We start from the raw sequence: 17,510 nt of genomic DNA, 5'->3' as shown, positions 1-17,510 counted from the left end.
GCCTTTTGCGACGCTTGGATGACCCCTAGTTCGCATTAAACACCCCCACCCTCCTTCGGTGTGGGGCTCATGTTGGCCATGCCCCAGCCCCTAAAGCATTCAAGCTGATTTCTTGCAGCAGCTGGGTACTGTAACAGCTCCAGAGCTGCTCTGTAAGGCAAGTAAAAGGGTGTGGGCCCTGCAGCACTACCTGTAGTTTGCATTGTGCATTGGAAGGCACAAAGTAAGCAGACGGGAGGAGAAGTCAGGATAGTGCACAAGGTTATAGAAGGGATGGGCTCAAGAAAAGAGAAGTGGAAACAGACAGCATACTAGGCTGGAGAGAGACCTGAGACAAAGAGATCTGAATTATACGAGAGCCGTCCAGGGGAAACACAAATTATGCAGTCAAGTTTCCCACATTTGGGGAAATCGCAAGGGGCAGCACACCCAGAGTGCAATGGGTGAGCCTTGCCCTGGGAGAAGCACCTTCATGATCATAGTATCTCACCTGGCAGGTTAGTAGGAGTTGGGCTAGAGCTGGGGAGGGTCGCTGCTCGGGCACTACCTTTCAAGTGAAGGAGATCCAACTGAGGCAGCACAAGGGAACTCTCAAAAGAAGAACAAGGCTAGAGGAAGATCTGAGACAAAGAAATCTGACTTTTACCAGAGCTGACCAGAGGAAAGCACAAACACAGTCCACCACTACCACAAATAATGCAGTCGAGTTTCCCACATTTGGGGAAATCACAGGGGTCAGCATACCCAGAATGCAATGAATGAACCTCACCCTGGGAGAACAATCTTCATGACAATAGTATCTCCTATGCAAAATAAGTATGATTTGGGATAGGGCTGGGGAGGGCCGTTGCTCAGGCACATCTCTGTCAAGTAAAGGAGATTCAACTGAGGCAGCACAAGGGAACTCTCATCTGGGGACAACAACTGCAGGGAGAACACATATTTTCAGATGAACATGGGGTGGCAGAAGGCTGCCTAATACTGAAGCACCCCCAAACAACAAACCAAGTGCAACAACTAGTGCAAGCATTCCTGGGGGATGGCCTGCAGCAGATGGATTTGAATATGGTGATGTCATCCAAGCAGTGGGTCAAAGTTGGCTTCAACCCTCGTCTGCATATGAAAAGAGAAAAGGAGCGTGCAGGGCATGGAGGCCTTTTGTGGTGCTTGGATGACCCCTAGTTTGCATTAAGCACCCCCACCCTCCTTCGGTGTGGGGCTCATGTTGGCCATTCCCCAGCCCCTGAAGCATTCAAGCTGATTTCTTGCAGCAGCTGGGCACTGTAACAGCTCCAGAGCTGCTCTGTAAAGCAAGTAAAAGGGTGTGGGCCCTGCAGCACTACCCGTAGTTTGCATTGTGCATTGGGAGGCACAAAGTAAGCAGACGGGAGGAGAAGTCAGGATAGTGCACAAGGGTATAGAAGGGAGGGGCTCAAGAAAAAAGAAGTGGAACCAGACAGCAAACTAGGCTGGAGAGAGACCTGAGACAAAGAGATCTGAATTACATGAGAGCCGACCAGGGAAAACTCAAATTATGCAGTCAAGTTTCCCACATTTGGGGAAATCGCAGGGGCAGCACACCCAGAGTGCAATGGGTGAGCCTTGCCCTGGGAGAAGCAACTTCATGATCATAGTATCTCACCTGGCAGGTAAGTAGGAGTTGGGCTAGAGCTGGGGAGGGTCGCTGCTCGGGCACCCCCCTGTCAAGTGAAGGAGATCCAACTGAGGCAGCACAAGGGAACTCTCGAAAGAAGACAAAGGCTAGAGGAAGATCTGAGACAAAGAAATCTGACTTTTACCAGAGCTGACCAGAGGAAAGCACAAACACAGTCCCCCACTACCACAAATAATGCAGGCGAGTTTCCCACATTTGGGGAAATCACAGGGGTCAGCATACCCAGAATGCAATGAATGAACCTAACCCTGGGAGAACAATCTTCATGACCATGGTATCTCCTATGCAAAATAAGTATGATTTGGGATAGGGCTGGGGAGGGCCGTTGCTCAGGCACATCTCTGTCAAGTAAGTTGCATTTGATTTGTTGTTTGGGGGTGCTTCAGTATTAGGCAGCCTTCTGCCCTACCATGTTCATCTGAAAATATGTGTTCTCCCTGCAGTTGTTGTCCCCAGATGAGAGTTCCCTTGTGCTGCCTCAGTTGAATCTCCTTTTGGAGAAGACCTCAATAAGATTGTAGCTGATCTGGCTACTGCTAAAACAGCTTGCCTACCTAGTATGACTCCTACCACGCAGAAGGCTAAAAGTACTTTTCTTGGCCCTTTCATCCTCCAGGTAAAGCGTACCCAAGGTCAGGCATACCCAAAGCAAGCTCATGTTTCCAGACCTGCCAAGCCCAGACTGAAGCAATCCTGGGCTGCCCATCAGCCTGCTTCCAAAACGGACAAGCCTGCCGCATGACGGTGCAGGCGTCCCTCTGGGGGATCCCAGGGTGGGGGGCCCGACTTCTAGGTTTGGCAAAGAAAGGTATAATTCTAAGCTAGAGAATTCTGTTTGGAGCTCACCTTGTACTTTGTGAAGAAATAATCAGCATTGTGGCTGAGCAGATACATGTAGTGTGTGGCTGCAAACTGCATGGATCTGCTGCGTTGTAATGCTGATTCTTTTTTTTTGCAAAGTACCAATAGCTTCATATAATGTTCACAATTTTTATGCAGGATCAAATAGCTCAATAGGTAGGGTGTTTGATTAGAATTCAACAGGTTATAGGTTTGAATCCTGGGTATGGTAGTTTGAGATGTGTTATTTAATAAAGTATGTTGTTCTGACTGCCGGCATCCTATCACCTGGGATATCATACTAAATAAATGGAGTTGATAAAAATTTTTTTTTTTTTTTTAACTAGGGACAATTTCCAGATACTTCTCTTTATAACTGAGATTGCCCCCTGGAACTTCACATCAGTTGACAACTATGCATGAGTGGGCAGTGCTTGCCCTGGATCTGTCCACCCATTTATGTGCCGCCATAAAATAAAGCATGACTAACAGTTATCCTGGGCGTACACTACACAATTATCTGTCAGGCTATCTATCCAGTCTGGATGGATGGAATGAAAATCTGGTAATGTATAGGAGCAAATGTCAATTAACCATTTGCTCCCAAACACTAGAAAAGTGGTCAAAAATGGTCATTACACAAATTGGTTAAACCCAAAATTTAACCAATTTGTTTAGGGGACCATTTTTGTCCATTTTTTAGTGTTTGAGAGTAAATCGTTGATGGTCATTTGCTCACATAGATAACCGGATTTCTATTCCAACCAGCCAGTGTTGGAGAGATGGTCTGCCAGATTACATAATGCATACCAGAGCCATAACTAGACTTTTTGGTGCCCTGTGACAGAGAATTATATGCCCCCCCCCCCATTTTTGCAATATGGACAAAAGGCGCATGCCTTGTGGGGAAGGGGCATAACAAGATTGGTCTCAGAGAAAGCACATGAGATATGAAGATATATCTAGTATACTTGACACTCAATGGTTTGTGGTATTGCAGGGGTGCCCTCCTTAAATGCATATACAGTCACACATGGCATGTTTGTGTAAATGGCATATCAGCAGTCAGCACTAACTGGTGACATGCCATTTGTACAAGTAAGCCATGTGTGACTAATATATAAACATACTTTATTAAATAACACCTCAAACTATCATACCCAGGATTCAAACCTATAACCTGTTAAATTCTAATCAAACACCCTACCCATTGAGCTACTTGATCCTGCATCTATTCTAACCTCCAAAAACAGATTCAGTTGCATTTTCCAGCGTGTTTTGTTTGCGCCTTTGCAAATGTCTTACATCGACAAACTTATTTAGTACTATTTTGCAAATAGGGTTACATTGTCGCAACATTGTGTTCCCTAATTGCTTGATTTTTTAAATGCAAAAATTGATAAAGACACCTGATAATTGCTCTGTGGAGTCTTCTTTTGTGTCTACTTCTTATCTACATTTAATTCCCTACCTATAATCAAGGCATTTTTAAATGCTGGGTGCTGCCAGGACGTGAGGCCTACCTAGTCTTTAGATCTGAATTTGAATGTACTTGTGAACTAACTTAATTTCCTACTTCTAAACTCATTCCTAAATTCACTACTTACATTAATCCTGTAGTTGGGCATTTTGAGCCTTCAATTGTGGGCATTGTTTTGTGTCCAGACCAGCAGCTGGTGGTGTGCATTTGCTGGAAAGGCATCGAAGACCTCCGATATGCTGCATCTCCTGATGTGTGTCTGCCTCAAGTGGCTGTCAGCAAATGCATGCTAGACACCCCATTCCAAGCTGATTGTGACATCACGGAACATGCATCATAGAACAGGCATGCTAGAACATGGGTCTTCAACCTGCGACCCTCCAGCTGCTGTGGAACTACATATCCCAGCATGCCCTGCCTCAGTTTTAGCATACCTTAATAGCAAAACTGTGGCAGGGCATGCTGGGATGTGTAGTTTCACAGCAGCTGGAGGGCCACAGGATGAAGACCCATGTGCTAGAACCAAACCGCAGGTACATTGAATGCTAGCAAGCTGAATGTTTAAATCCTTTTTGTTCCGCAGCATTCCAATGCGGAAGATTCCATGGAACCAGAGATTATTCCATTGAGAAGGACATGCTGCCTGGATGACTGCACTGTGCAAATTAAATCACGGAGCCAGTTGGCTTGTGGGTGGCTCTGGTGACTGGGTGGTTGGGTGGGCGGTGTGTCGGAGGTGGAGCACATGCAAATGAATGTGTATCATCCAGCTAGTGAGAGAGAAAACTCATGCAGGAGTGTGCCTGCTTGTCAGTGAGTTATGCACCTTGCCAGACGTCAAATCTACATGGAGCAACTGGAGGGGACAAGAGCAGGTTTGGAAAATATACACAGAAGAGCATATATGCTGGCGCATTCTCCATGATTGTGTCAGCTTATGTTTTGGTGCACTGCACTTTCCTCCACTAAGTTTTAGCCATTTTGTTTAAACACAAGTGTAGTTGCTTCTCGCTCTTTTGGCTGTGATATTGTATTGTGGTTGAAGAGTCTGCTGGAGGGATTGTTTTCTTCATTGGCGAGAGACTGAAGATATTCCAGGATGGAAGGCTTGGGAACACTATCCGTTTTTCAGTTGTGGAAGAGTTGAAAGACCGGATTGGACTACATTCTATAGTAAAGGGTATCTTTGTATTTATTAATCCTCCCTTTATATGTGTCTGTCTTTCAATAAAGCTTTGGGCTTGTGATTCCGTCACCCTCTTACACTCCACACCCATAGCCTTATTAACTATTGTATTGTTTAAATGTATAGTGCAGTTCATGATTTATAGTGTAGGCTGACCTGTACTGTAGTTCTTGAACTGTACTATACCGACAGCATTTGTATTGTGTTTTGGCTGTGCTGCAACACAGTACTTATGTGTGTAATGTTTATGTATGTTTTTTTGATTCTTTATGTCAATAAAGACTGCTTTTTCAATCCAATATCTGAAAACAATCAATGTTTATCTTTGATGGCAATAGAAGTGGTATGATATTTGCTGCTTTTGAAAGGCAATATCTGATATGTCCCCTATCTGGGAACCATATATTAAATGGCTTTTCAGAAAAGGGAGATGGGAGAAGAGCTTTCAGTACTTGTAGGACCGATGCACATTTCCTATTCTAGCCTCCAAAAACAGATTCAGTTGCATTTTCCAGCGTGTTTTGGATGCGCCTTTGCAAATGTCTTACATCGACAAACTTATTTAGTACTATTTTGCAAATAGGGTTACATTGTTGCAACATTGTGTTCCCTAATTGCTTGATTTTTTAAATGCAACAATTGATAAAAACACCTGATAACTGCTCTGCGGAGTCTTATTTTGTGTCTACTTCTTATCTACATTTAATTCCGTACCTCTAATCAAGGCATTTTTAAATGCTGGCGGCTGCCAGGACGTGAGGCCTACCTAGACTTTAGATCTGAATTTGAATGTACTTGTGAACTAACTTAATTTCCTACTTCTAAATTCATTCCTAAATTCACTACTTACATGAATCCTGTAGTTGGGCATTTTGGGACTTCGATTGTGGGCATTGTTTTGTGTCCAGACCAGCAGCAGGTGGTGTGCATTTGCTGGAAAGGCATCAAAGACCTCCGATATGCTGCATCTCCTGATGTGTGTCTCCCTCAAGTGGCTGTCAGCAAATGCCTGCTAGACACCCCATTCCAAGCTGATTGTGACATCACGGAACATGCATCATAGAACAGGCATGCTAAAACATGGGTCTTCAACCTGCGACCCTCCAGCTGCTGTGGAACTACACATCCCAGCATGCCCTGCCTCAGTTTTAGCATACCTTATAGCAAAACTGTGGCAGGGCGTGCTGGGATGTGTAGTTTCACAGCAGCTGGAGGGCCACAGGATGAAGACCCATGTGCTAGAGCCAAGCCGCAGGTACATTGAATGCTAGCAAGCTGAATATTTAAATCCTTTTTGTTCCGCAGCATTCCAATGCGGAAGATTCCATGGAACCAGAGATCCTTCCATTGAGAAGGACATGCTGCCTGGATGACTACACTGTGCAAATTAAATCACGGAGCCAGTTGGTTTGTGGGTGGCTCTGGTGACTGGGTGGTTGGGTGGGTGGTGTGTCGGAGGTGGAGCACATGCAAATGATTGTGTATCATCCAGCTAGTGAGAGTGAAAACTCATGCAGGAGTGTGCCTGCTTGTCAGTTGGTTATGCACCTTGCCAGACGTTAAATCTACATAGAGCAGCTGGAGGGGACAAGAGCATGTTTGCAAAATATAGATAGAAGAGCATATATGCTGGCGCATTCTCCATGATTGTGTCAGCTTATGTTTTGGTGCACTGCACTTTCCTCCACTAAGTTTTAGCCATTTTTGTTAAGCTCAAGTGTAGTTGCTTCTCGGCCTTTTGGCTGTGATCTTGTATTGTGGTTGAAGGGTCTGCTGGAGGGAGGGATTGCTTTCTTCATTGGCGAAAGACCAAAGATATTCCAGGATGGAAGGCTTGGGAACACTATCTGTTTTTCAGTTGTGGAAGAGCACAGAGGTCGGATTGGACTACATTCTATAGTAAAGGATGTCTTTCTATTTATTAAACCTCCCCTTATATGTGTCAGTCTTTCAATAAAGCTTCGGGCTTGTGATTCCCTCACCCTCTTACACTCCACACCCATAGCCTTATTAACTGTTGTATTATTGTACAGTTTAAATGTATAGTGCAGTTCATGATTTATAGTGTAGGCTGGCCTGTGCTGTAGTTCTTGAACTGTACTATACCATCAGCATTTCTATTGTGTTTTGGCTGTGCCGCAACGCGGGTACTTATGTGTGTAATGTTTATGTATGTTTTTTTGCTTCTTTATGTGCATCGGTCCTACAAGTAATGAAAGCTCTTCTCCCATCTCCCTTTTCTGAAAAGCCATTTAATATATGGTTCCCAGATAGGGGACATATCAGATATTGGATTTCAAAAGCATCAAATATCATACCACTTTTATTGCCATCAAAGATAAACATTGATTGTTTTCAGATATTGGCTTGAAAAAGCAGTCTTTATTGACATAAAAAAAAAACATACATAAACATTGCACACATAAATACAGTGTTGCAGCACAGCCAAAACACAATACAAATGCTGACGGTATAGTACAGTTCAAGAACTACAGCACAGGCCAGTCTACACTATAAATCATGAACTGCACTATACATTTAAAGTATACAATAATACAACAGTTAATAAGGCTATGGGTGTGGAGTGTAAGAGGGTGAGGGATTCACAAAACCGAAGCTTTATTGTAACACAGACACATATAAGGGGAGGGTCAATAAATAGAAAGATATCCTTTACTATAGAATGTAGTCCAATCCGACCTCTGTGCTCTTCCACAACTGAAAAACAGATAGTGTTCCCAAGCCTTCCATCCTGGAATATCTTTGGTCTTTCGCCAATGAAGAAAACAATCCCTCCCTCCAGCAGACCCTTCAACCACGATACAAGATCACAGCCAAAAGGCCGAGAAGCAACTACACTTGAGCTTAACAAAAATGGCTAAAACTTAGTGGAGGAAAGTGCAGTGCACCAAAACATAAGCTGACACAATCATGGAGAATGCGCCAGCATATATGCTCTTCTATCTATATTTTGCAAACCTGCTCTTGTCCCCTCCAGCTGCTCTATGTAGATTTAACGTCTGGCAAGGTGCATAACCCACTGACAAGCAGGAACACTCCTGCATGAGTTTTCTCTCTCACTAGCTGGATGATACACAATCATTTGCATGCGCTCCACTTCCGACACACCACCCACCCAACCACCCAGTCACCAGAGCCACCCACAAGCCAACTGGCTCCGTGATTTAATTTGCACAGTGTAGTCATCCAGGCAGCATGTCCTTCTCAATGGAAGGATCTCTGGTTCCATGGAATCTTCCGCATTGGAATGCTGCGGAACAAAAAGGATTTAAATATTCAGCTTGCTAGCATTCAATGTACCTGCGGCTTGGCTCTAGCACATGGGTCTTCATCCTGTGGCCCTCCAGCTGCTGTGAAACTACACATCCCAGCATGCCCTGCCACAGTTTTGCTATTAAGGTATGCTAAAACTGAGGCAGGGCATGCTGGGATGTGTAGTTCCACAGCAGCTGGAGGGTCGCAGGTTGAAGACCCATGTTTTAGCATGCCTGTTCTATGATGCATGTTCCATGATGTCACAATCAGCTTGGAATGGGGTGTCTAGCAGGCATTTGCTGACAGCCACTTGAGGGAGACACACATCAGGAGATGCAGCATATCGGAGGTCTTCGATGCCTTTCCAGCAAATGCACACCACCTGCTGCTGGTCTGGACACAAAACAATGCCCACAATCGAAGTCCCAAAATGCCCAACTACAGGATTCATGTAAGTAGTGAATTTAGGAATGAATTTAGAAGTAGGAAATTAAGTTAGTTCACAAGTACATTCAAATTCAGATCTAAAGACTAAACACAAAACACAAAATAAGACTCCACAGAGCAATTATCAGGTGTCTTTATCAATTGTTGCATTTAAAAAATCAAGCAATTAGGGAGCACAATGTTGAGACAATGTTACCCTATTTGCAAAATAGTACTAAATAAGTTTGTCGATGTAAGACATTTGCAAAGGCGCAAACAAAACACGCTGGAAAATGCAACTGAATCTGTTTTTGGAGGTTAGAAAAGATGCAGGATCAAGTAGCTCCATGGGTAGGGTGTTTGATTAGAATTCAACAGGTTATAGGTTTGAATCCTGGGTATGATAGTTTGAGGTGTTATTTAATAAAGCATGTTTATATATTAGTCACACATGGCTTACTTGTACAAATGGCATGTCACCAGTTAGTGCTGACTGCTGACATGCCATTTGCACTAAAACAAATTAAAATGGTAAAAGTTATTGTACTTTAAGTAAAAATAAAAGCTAAAATATCAATCCCAGTTTTGGATTACTTTAATGAACAAAAAAAAAATGCATATAGCAAAGGATAGTTTCAATCTGCCTACCTCTGGGTTATGGACCCAGCATGCTTCCATTACAGTACTCTGCTGCACATGTAAGTGCAAGAGATCCTGAAGCACTCACTCATCATGGGAAAGTACCAATGTGTTTCTTCATTGGTTGATGGAAGAAACATCTTACAAAAACTCTCCACATTATTGACTTTTTAAAATGTTTCTAGGAATCGTTCTAGATGAATGCTTATTAGCCTTTGTCAGTATGGACTTTTACAAAGTGTTGCTGTGGCGCAATCAGTTACTGTGTAAGGCTATTAACCAAAAGGTTGGTGGTTCAATCCCACCCAGGGACGTAATTGACCTTGTTATCAGATTTTGGTGATCTTTATGTAGACAAGTGAAAATTTCAAACCCCCTCTTATGGTGTAGGGTACCTGGCCTTCTCTGATGTAATCAGAGTTAGATTTGATTCAGTGATTTTATAAAAACAGCTAGGAAGCACAATTTAGCAGTGGGTTGCAGAGAAAAAGAAATATGCTGGCAAAAAAATCCAATTGAGTGATTAAACAGCTTTTCATTTTCTGGCTTTATTTTTATGCTAACAAATTTGTTCTCTGAAAAGTGTCCACAAAGCCAAGTTTCTGATTAACACATTTGTAGGGATGGTTTTTAACCTATTACTAAATTAAACTTGCTTCATTGGAAAGGCAGCAAGATGCATCCTCATTTCAATATCTACTGAAATAATACAGGTTGACACCAGGAAACATTAACGCCACTGCATCCTTTGTGCTTTCTCATGTGGAAGTCTGTTTAATGTGAAAACAAGGTGATATCTAATTAGCACACAGGTAAGGAATTAAGAAAATATTTATTTAAGGGTGAAGAGGTTTCTCACAAAATCGTTGCCCCAATGCATCATTGAAATTCAAGCTGGAAAGATGATTTTAATATATCACTTGTACATTTTGTATTGCTCTTCTGGTGACAATGTAGTTTGTTTTTGTCAATTACCATTTTAATAATCGGGTAAAGAAAATTAAGTGGATTTTTGAAAGAAAACAATACTGTCAATATACTATTAAAACAAATGAAAATGGTAAAAGTTATTGTACTTTAAGTAAAAATAAAAGAGCAAAAATATCAATCCCAGTTTTGGATTACTTTAATTAACAAAAAAAAAACGCATATAGCAGAGGATAGTTTCAATCTGCCTACCTCTGGGCTATGGACCCAGCATGCTTCCATTACAGTACTCTGCTGCACATGTAATTGCAAGAGATCCTGAAGCACTCACTCATCATGGGAAAGTACCAATGTGTTTCTTCATTGGTTGATGGAAGAAACATCTTACAAAAACTCTCCAGATTATTGACTATTTAAAGTTTTTCTAGGAAACGTTCTAGATGAATGCTTATTAGCCTTTGTCAGTATGTACTTTTGCAAAGTGTCGCTGTGGCGCAATCAGTTAGTGTGTACAGCTATTAACCAAAAGGTTGGTGGTTCAATCCCACCCAGGGATGTAATTGACCTTGTTATCAGATTTTGGTGATCTTTAAGTAGACAAGTCAAAATTTCAAAAACCCCTGTTATGGTGTAGGGTACCTGGCCTTCTCTGATGTAATCAGAGTTAGATTTGATTCAGTGATTTTATAAAAACAGCTAGGAAGCACAATTTAGCAGTGGTTTGCAGAGAAAAAGAAATATGCTGGCAAAAAAATCAAATTGAGTGATTAAACAGCTCTTCATTTTCTGGCTTTATTTTTATGCTAACAAATTTGTTCTCTGAAAAGTGTCCACAAAGCCAAGTATCTGATTAACATCTTTGTAGGGATGGTTTTTCACCTATTACTAAATTAAACTTGCTTCATTGGAAAGGCAGCAAGATGCATCCTCATTTCAATATCTACTGAAATAATACAGGTTGACACCAGGAAACATTAACGCCACTGCATCCTTGCTGCTTTCTCATGTGGAAGTCTGTTTAATGTGAAAACAAGGTGATATCTAATTAGCACACAGGTAAGGAATTAAGAAAATCTTTATTTAAGGGTGAAGATGTTTCTCACAAAATCGTTGCCCCAATGCATCATTGAAATTCAAGCTGGAAAGATGATTTTAATATATCACTTGTACATTTTGTATTGCTCTTCTGGTGACAATGTAGTTTGTTTTTGTCAATTACCATTTTAATAATAGGGTAAAGAAAATTAAGTGGATTTTTGAAAGAAAACAATACTGTCAATATACTATTAAAACAAATTAAAATGGTAAAAGTTATTGTACTTTAAGTAAAAATAAAAGAGCAAAAATATCAATCCCAGTTTTGGATTACTTTAATTAACAAAAAAAAAATGCATATAGCAGAGGATAGTTTCAATCTGCCTACCTCTGGGTTAAGGGGCCCAGCATGCTTCCATTGCAGTACTCTGCTGCACATGTAAGTGCAAGAGATCCTGAAGCACTCACTCATCATGGGAAAGTACCAATGCGTTTCTTCATTGGTTGATGGAAGAAACATCTTACAAAAACTCTCCAGATTATTGACTTTTTAAAGTTTTCTAGGAAACGTTCTAGATGAATGCTTATTAACCTTTGTCAGTATGTACTTTTGCAAAGTGTCTCGGTGGTGCAATCGGTTAGTGTGTTTGGTTATTAACCAAAGGGTTGGTGGTTCAATCCCACCCAGGGATGTTATTAACCTTGTCATCAGATTTTGGTGATCTTTAAGTAGACAAGTCAAAATTTCAAACCCCCTCTTATGGTGTAGGGTACCTGGCCTTCTCTGATGTAATCAGAGTTAGATTTGATTAAGTGATTTTATAAAAGAACAGCTAGGAAGCACAACTTAGCAGTGGGTTGCAGAGAAAAAGAAATACGCTTGCAGAAAAATCCAATTGAGTGATTAAACAGCTCTTCATTTTCTGGCTTTATTTTTATGCTAACTAATTTGTTCTCTGAAAAGTGTCCACAAAGCCAAGTATCTGATTAACACCTTTGTAGGGATGGTTTTTCACCTATTACTAAATTAAACTTGCTTCATTGGAAAGGCAGCAAGTGATGTCATCCAAGCAGTGGGTCAAAGTTGGCTTCAACCCTCGTCTGCTTATGAAAAGAGAAAAGGGATATGCAGGGCATGGCGGCCTTTTGCGACGCTTGGATGACCCCTAGTTCGCATTAAACACCCCCACCCTCCTTCGGTGTGGGGCTCATGTTGGCCATGCCCCAGCCCCTGAAGCATTCAAGCTGATTTCTTGCAGCAGCTGGGTACTGTAACAGCTCCAGAGCTGCTCTGTAAGGCAAGTAAAAGGGTGTGGGCCCTGCAGCACTACCTGTAGTTTGCATTGTGCATTGGAAGGCACAAAGTAAGCAGACAGGAGGAGAAGTCAGGATAGTGCACAAGGTTATAGAAGGGAGGGGCTCAAGAAAAGAGAAGTGGAAACAGACAGCATACTAGGCTGGAGAGAGACCTGAGACAAAGAGATCTGAATTATACGAGAGCCGTCCAGGGGAAACACAAATTATGCAGTCAAGTTTCCCACATTTGGGGAAATCGCAAGGGGCAGCACACCCAGAGTGCAATGGGTGAGCCTTGCCCTGGGAGAAGCACCTTCATGATCATAGTATCTCACCTGGCAGGTTAGTAGGAGTTGGGCTAGAGCTGGGGAGGGTCGCTGCTCGGGCACTACCTTTCAAGTGAAGGAGATCCAACTGAGGCAGCACAAGGGAACTCTCAAAAGAAGAACAAGGCTAGAGGAAGATCTGAGACAAAGAAATCTGACTTTACCAGAGCTGACCAGAGGAAAGCACAAACACAGTCCACCACTACCACAAATAATGCAGTCGAGTTTCCCACATTTGGGGAAATCACAGGGGTCAGCATACCCAGAATGCAATGAATGAACCTCACCCTGGGAAAACAATCTTCATGACAATAGTATCTCCTATGCAAAATAAGTATGATTTGGGATAGGGCTGGGGAGGGCCGCTGCTCAGGCACATCTCTGTCAAGTAAAGGAGATTCAACTGAGGCAGCACAAGGGAACTCTCATCTGGGGACAACAACTGCAGGGAGAACACATATTTTCAGATGAACATGGGGTGGCAGAAGGCTGCCTAATACTGAAGCACCCCCAAACAACAAACCAAATGCAACAACTAGTGCAAGCATTCCTGGGGAATGGCCTGCAGCAGATGGATTTGAATATGGTGATGTCATCCAAGCAGTGGGTCAAAGTTGGCTTCAACCCTTGTCTGCATATGAAAAGAGAAAAGGAGCGTGCAGGGCATGGAGGCCTTTTGTGGTGCTTGGATGACCCCTAGTTCGCATTAAGCACCCCCACCCTCCTTCGGTGTGGGGCTCATGTTGGCCATTCCCCAGCCCCTGAAGCATTCAAGCTGATTTCTTGCAGCAGCTGGGCACTGTAACAGCTCCAGAGCTGCTCTGTAAAGCAAGTAAAAGGGTGTGGGCCCTGCAGCACTACCCGTAGTTTGCATTGTGCATTGGGAGGCACAAAGTAAGCAGACGGGAGGAGAAGTCAGGATAGTGCACAAGGGTATAGAAGGGAGGGGCTCAAGAAAAAAGAAGTGGAACCAGACAGCAAACTAGGCTGGAGAGAGACCTGAGACAAAGAGATCTGAATTACATGAGAGCCGACCAGGGAAAACTCAAATTATGCAGTCAAGTTTCCCACATTTGGGGAAATCGCAGGGGCAGCACACCCAGAGTGCAATGGGTGAGCCTTGCCCTGGGAGAAGCAACTTCATGATCATAGTATCTCACCTGGCAGGTAAGTAGGAGTTGGGCTAGAGCTGGGGAGGGTCGCTGCTCGGGCACCCCCCTGTCAAGTGAAGGAGATCCAACTGAGGCAGCACAAGGGAACTCTCGAAAGAAGAACAAGGCTAGAGGAAGATCTGAGACAAAGAAATCAGAATTTTACCAGAGCTGACCAGAGGAAAGCACAAATACAGTCCCCCACTACCACAAATAATGCAGTCGAGTTTCCCACATTTGGGGAAATCACAGGGGTCAGCATACCCAGAATGCAATGAATGAACCTAACCCTGGGAGAACAATCTTCATGACCATGGTATCTCCTATGCAAAATAAGTATGATTTGGGATAGGGCTGGGGAGGGCCGTTGCTCAGGCACATCTCTGTCAAGTAAGTTGCATTTGATTTGTTGTTTGGGGGTGCTTCAGTATTAGGCAGCCTTCTGCCCTACCATGTTCATCTGAAAATATGTGTTCTCCCTGCAGTTGTTGTCCCCAGATGAGAGTTCCCTTGTGCTGCCTCAGTTGAATCTCCTTTTGGAGAAGACCTCAATAAGATTGTAGCTGATCTGGCTACTGCTAAAACAGCTTGCCTACCTAGTATGACTCCTACCACGCAGAAGGCTAAAAGTACTTTTCTTGGCCCTTTCATCCTCCAGGTAAAGCGTACCCAAGGTCAGGCATACCCAAAGCAAGCTCATGTTTCCAGACCTGCCAAGCCCAGACTGAAGCAATCCTGGGCTGCCCATCAGCCTGCTTCCAAAACGGACAAGCCTGCCGCATGACGGTGCAGGCCTCCCTCTGGGGGATCCCAGGGTGGGGGGCCCGACTTCTAGGTTTGGCAAAGAAAGGTATAATTCTAAGCTAGAGAATTCTGTTTGGAGCTCACCTTGTACTTTGTGAAGAAATAATCAGCATTGTGGCTGAGCAGATACATGTAGTGTGTGGCTGCAAACTGCATGGATCTGCTGCGTTGTAATGCTGATTCTTTTTTTTTGCAAAGTACCAATAGCTTCATATAATGTTCACAATTTTTATGCAGGATCAAATAGCTCAATAGGTAGGGTGTTTGATTAGAATTCAACAGGTTATAGGTTTGAATCCTGGGTATGGTAGTTTGAGATGTGTTATTTAATAAAATATGTTGTTCTGACTGCCGGCATCCTATCACCTGGGATATCATACTAAATAAATGGAGTTGATCAAATTTTTTTTTTTTTTTTAACTAGGGACAATTTCCAGATACTTCCCTTTATAACTGAGATTGCCCCCTGGAACTTCACATCAGTTGACAACTATGCATGAGTGGGCAGTGCTTGCCCTGGATCTGTCCACCCATTTATGTGCCGCCATAAAATAAAGCATGACTAACAGTTATCCTGGGCGTACACTACACAATTATCTGTCAGGCTATCTATCCAGTCTGGATGGTTGGAATGAAAATCTGGTAATGTATAGGAGCAAATGTCAATTAACCATTTGCTCCCAAACACTAGAAAAGTGGTCAAAAATGGTCATTACACAAATTGGTTAAACCCAAAATTTAACCAATTTGTTTAGGGGACCATTTTTGTCCATTTTTTAGTGTTTGAGAGTAAATCGTTGATGGTCATTTGCTCACATAGATAACCGGATTTCTATTCCAACCAGCCAGTGTTGGAGAGATGGTCTGCCAGATTACATAATGCATACCAGAGCCATAACTAGACTTTTTGGTGCCCTGTGACAGAGAATTATATGCCCTCCCCCCCATTTTTGCAATATGGACAAAAGGCGCATGCCTTGTGGGGAAGGGGCATAACAAGATTGGTCTCAGAGAAAGCACATGAGATATGAAGATATATCTAGTATACTTGACACTCAATGGTTTGTGGTATTGTAGGGGTGCCCTCCTTAAATGCATATACAGTCACACATGGCATGTTTGTGTAAATGGCATATCAGCAGTCAGCACTAACTGGTGACATGCCATTTGTACAAGTAAGCCATGTGTGACTAATATATAAACATACTTTATTAAATAACACCTCAAACTATCATACCCAGGATTCAAACCTATAACCTGTTAAATTCTAATCAAACACCCTACCCATTGAGCTACTTGATCCTGCATCTATTCTAACCTCCAAAAACAGATTCAGTTGCATTTTCCAGCGTGTTTTGTTTGCGCCTTTGCAAATGTCTTACATCGACAAACTTATTTAGTACTATTTTGCAAATAGGGTTACATTGTCGCAACATTGTGTTCCCTAATTGCTTGATTTTTTAAATGCAAAAATTGATAAAGACACCTGATAATTGCTCTGTGGAGTCTTCTTTTGTGTCTACTTCTTATCTACATTTAATTCCCTACCTATAATCAAGGCATTTTTAAATGCTGGGTGCTGCCAGGACGTGAGGCCTACCTAGTCTTTAGATCTGAATTTGAATGTACTTGTGAACTAACTTAATTTCCTACTTCTAAATTCATTCCTAAATTCACTACTTACATTAATCCTGTAGTTGGGCATTTTGAGCCTTCAATTGTGGGCATTGTTTTGTGTCCAGACCAGCAGCTGGTGGTGTGCATTTGCTGGAAAGGCATCGAAGACCTCCGATATGCTGCATCTCCTGATGTGTGTCTGCCTCAAGTGGCTGTCAGCAAATGCATGCTAGACACCCCATTCCAAGCTGATTGTGACATCACGGAACATGCATCATAGAACAGGCATGCCAGAACATGGGTCTTCAACCTGCGACCCTCCAGCTGCTGTGGAACTACATATCCCAGCATGCCCTGCCTCAGTTTTAGCATACCTTAAAAGCAAAACTGTGGCAGGGCATGCTGGGATGTGTAGTTTCACAGCAGCTGGAGGGCCACAGGATGAAGACCCATGTGCTAGAACCAAACCGCAGGTACATTGAATGCTAGCAAGCTGAATGTTTAAATCCTTTTTGTTCCGCAGCATTCCAATGCGGAAGATTCCATGGAACCAGAGATTATTCCATTGAGAAGGACATGCTGCCTGGATGACTGCACTGTGCAAATTAAATCACGGAGCCAGTTGGCTTGTGGGTGGCTCTGGTGACTGGGTGGTTGGGTGGGCGGTGTGTCGGAGGTGGAGCACATGCAAATGAATGTGTATCATCCAGCTAGTGAGAGAGAAAACTCATGTAGGAGTGTGCCTGCTTGTCAGTGAGTTATGCACCTTGCCAGACGTCAAATCTACATGGAGCAACTGGAGGGGACAAGAGCAGGTTTGGAAAATATAGAC

At 42.9% G+C, this 17,510-nt stretch overlaps 8 non-coding genes across 8 annotated transcripts; all 8 read right to left on the bottom strand.

Annotated features, from left to right (window-relative positions):
- Positions 1 to 341: 341 nt before the first annotated feature.
- Positions 342 to 505, bottom strand: LOC134992370 (U1 spliceosomal RNA). Its single transcript, XR_010196542.1, has one exon. It is a non-coding gene; the product is annotated as a U1 spliceosomal RNA (small nuclear RNA).
- A 151-nt stretch (positions 506 to 656) lies between these two features.
- On the bottom strand, positions 657 to 820 carry LOC134992209 (U1 spliceosomal RNA). Its single transcript, XR_010196395.1, has one exon. It is a non-coding gene; the product is annotated as a U1 spliceosomal RNA (small nuclear RNA).
- A 674-nt stretch (positions 821 to 1,494) lies between these two features.
- On the bottom strand, positions 1,495 to 1,657 carry LOC134992525 (U1 spliceosomal RNA). The gene has a single exon (XR_010196683.1). It is a non-coding gene; the product is annotated as a U1 spliceosomal RNA (small nuclear RNA).
- A 152-nt stretch (positions 1,658 to 1,809) lies between these two features.
- Positions 1,810 to 1,973, bottom strand: LOC134992200 (U1 spliceosomal RNA). The gene has a single exon (XR_010196386.1). It is a non-coding gene; the product is annotated as a U1 spliceosomal RNA (small nuclear RNA).
- A 10,993-nt stretch (positions 1,974 to 12,966) lies between these two features.
- LOC134992369 (U1 spliceosomal RNA) lies at positions 12,967 to 13,130 on the bottom strand. Its single transcript, XR_010196541.1, has one exon. It is a non-coding gene; the product is annotated as a U1 spliceosomal RNA (small nuclear RNA).
- Positions 13,131 to 13,280: 150 nt separating this feature from the next.
- LOC134992225 (U1 spliceosomal RNA) lies at positions 13,281 to 13,444 on the bottom strand. The gene has a single exon (XR_010196410.1). It is a non-coding gene; the product is annotated as a U1 spliceosomal RNA (small nuclear RNA).
- A 674-nt stretch (positions 13,445 to 14,118) lies between these two features.
- LOC134992524 (U1 spliceosomal RNA) lies at positions 14,119 to 14,281 on the bottom strand. Its single transcript, XR_010196682.1, has one exon. It is a non-coding gene; the product is annotated as a U1 spliceosomal RNA (small nuclear RNA).
- Positions 14,282 to 14,433: 152 nt separating this feature from the next.
- Positions 14,434 to 14,597, bottom strand: LOC134992083 (U1 spliceosomal RNA). The gene has a single exon (XR_010196277.1). It is a non-coding gene; the product is annotated as a U1 spliceosomal RNA (small nuclear RNA).
- Between the last annotated feature and the right edge of the window lie 2,913 nt (positions 14,598 to 17,510).

The sequence above is a fragment of the Pseudophryne corroboree genome, unplaced genomic scaffold (genome assembly GCF_028390025.1).
Source record: "Pseudophryne corroboree isolate aPseCor3 unplaced genomic scaffold, aPseCor3.hap2 scaffold_121, whole genome shotgun sequence".
Taxonomy (NCBI): Eukaryota; Metazoa; Chordata; class Amphibia; order Anura; family Myobatrachidae; genus Pseudophryne; species Pseudophryne corroboree.
Note: the sequence above shows the minus strand (reverse complement) of the source record. Positions and strands in the feature narration are given on the sequence as shown.